This window comes from Gopherus evgoodei, chromosome 1, assembly GCF_007399415.2.
Source record: "Gopherus evgoodei ecotype Sinaloan lineage chromosome 1, rGopEvg1_v1.p, whole genome shotgun sequence".
Lineage (NCBI taxonomy): Eukaryota > Metazoa > Chordata > Testudines > Testudinidae > Gopherus > Gopherus evgoodei.
The window spans coordinates 7560540-7562941 of NC_044322.1; the positions used below are offsets into that span (position 1 = coordinate 7560540).

General features: G+C 56.2%; 1 protein-coding gene across 3 annotated transcripts in view; it reads right to left on the minus strand.

Moving 5' to 3' along the window:
• The window catches only part of P2RY6 (pyrimidinergic receptor P2Y6), a 100571-nt gene that overhangs the window by 24590 nt on the left and 73579 nt on the right, over positions 1-2402 (minus strand). The window lies entirely within an intron of this gene.

A 2402-nucleotide genomic window follows, 5' to 3' on the forward strand; every position in this document is an offset into this window, starting at 1 on the left:
GGCCCCCTCTTTGGAACCCACTGGAGACTTTCCCCACTCCAGGTTGCTGGTGGACGGTTTCCATTGCCCTTCCCGCCCCACATTATGCTGCTGGGAGGGGAGCCCTGCTGGCAGCTGGGAAGAGGAGCTGCATTGTCCATCCCCATCCTCCTGATGCAGAAAGGAACTTCATTTCTCCTCCCCCACTCTTCCAGCTCAAGGGGGGTGGGCAGGGCAGGGGACTGCCCCACCATCCCGCTGCAGAGAGGTCCTCCTCTTGGAGCTGCTCCCCCTGGTGGGGGATTCTATGTGGCAGGGGTATCCAATGCTGGGGGGAGGAAGGGGGAACAGATGAGGGGTTGGTGGGGTGCTTCCCCCCCGGGAGCCTGCACCCTGTGGAGAGGGGCAATGGGTGGTCTTGGAAGGGGCGACAGGCTGGCCCTGCATGTGGACAATGCAGGGGCTGGGTCCGCTGGCTGTGCAGACGTGGTGCAATGAGCTGAGCTATTGCAAGGCAGGCAGGCCTGGTGCCACCAGTTCCTCTTTCAATTCCAGCCTCTCTAGTGGCTTTCACATATTGGCTTCCACGTCCCCTCCCCAACAGCCCGGGGCTGTGACTCACCGGGGCCAAGAAGGAAGCAAAAACGAGAAGAAATCCAATGAGTGAAAGAGTTTGTGGCTGAGAGCATGCTTGGCATTTTGAGAACTGGCCGCTGCAGGCATTAGATCGGGGGAGAGATGGCTGGGACTCCTGGCGGTTCAGGCTGCCCCTCTAGCTCTTGAGCCTGGGTACTGCAGCAGCTGAGATTCTGAGCAGGGAAGTGTTTAAACCCCTAGCAGACCTTCTCTGAGAATGAGGCTAAGGATGGTTTTGTGGCCAGAGCCTGGGGATCTGGTTTCTCTTCCCAACTCTGCCAGTGCTGCACTCCTGTGGGTCCTTATGCAAATCGCTCCACCTCTCTGAGTCTCGTTCTGCCCCCCAGAACATGACTACTGCAGCTTACTTCTCCCAGGGGGTGTAGTGAGGCTACACACATTAGGATTTGCCCCACACTTTGACATCCTCCGGGGGAAGGCACTGTCTGTAAGTCAAAGCGTTATCATCACTATGGAGCTCCTTGGGGGGCAGAGATCGAGATGAGCAGTGGGGCAGCAGGCCAGCAACAAAGGGCATCTGGCAGTGCTGCACAGGGAGAGTTGGTCCAGGTCTGGGATTGAGTAGCTGCTGTTAATCCCTTGCTCTCACACGATCCATTCCATTCCCCTTATTGGAGGCTGCTCAATGCCCTGGAATAAGAGTTCTGTAGTGGAAGGGTACCTCTGCACTGCATTAAAAGCCCTGGAGTGTCGCCACTGCTGGCCCAGATTAGTGGACTTGGGCTTGGGAGGCTCTGGGCTGGGAGCTAAAAATCGCAGAGTAGCCTTCAGGCTCGGGCCATAAAGGGCAGGCTCCGAAACCCTGCGAGGCAGGTGAGTCTTGGAGCCTGGGCTCCCACCCCAGCTCAAAACATCTGCACTGCAATTTTGAGTCCGGCGAGATCGAGTCTATTGACCCAGTCTCAGACTCAGTGCCGCACGCAGGTATTTTATTGCAGTGCAGACATACCCGAAGAGGCTCCTGGGAGGCTCAGATGACTATCTGGCCATCAGGCTATGGGGAGATGGAGGTGATTTCCCTGCATCTGATGGGCTCATTCCCTATCACTCCCGTCAGAGAGGACGTATCCCTCCAGCTACTACAGAATACAGCAGCATGTCTCCTCAGCAACCCAGGCCACCATGAGCACATCATCCTGGTCCTCTGCTCCCGACACTGGCTTCCCAGAGAGTCAGATTCAAGGGTTTGGTCCTTCTCTTCACGGTGCTCACCAGCCTGAGTCCAGGGCGCCTAAGATGATCTAAAGCTCTAAGATGAAGACTATGGTCAACAACTGCCCCCTCTGGCACAGTGGAGCACTCTGCAGTAACGGTGAAGCTCCTGGGCGGGGGCTGATCCAAGCAGTGGAATGAACTCCAGGAATTAAGGGCCATCACAAACCTCTCCATCTTCTGCTCCTGGGGCGAGGGACAGTTCTCCGACCTGCCTTCTCTAACATAAATGTAGAGGAACATGGACATAAAAGCCCAAACCCTGCCCTCCACTGCACGCGCAATTCTCCCCCGGGGGAGCGATACAGAGAGAATGAACCACATGTGACAAATGTCAGTTACATCACAAGAACAGCCATCCTGGGGCAGACCATTGGTCCACCTAGTCCAGCATCCTGTCTTCCAACAGTGGCCAACGCCAGGTTCTTCAGAAGGAATGAACAGAACTGGGCAATTATCGAGTGAGCCATACCCTGTCATCCAGTCCTAGCATCTAGCAGTCAGAAGTTTAGGGACACCCAGAGCATGGGGGTGCATCCCTGGCCATGTTGGCT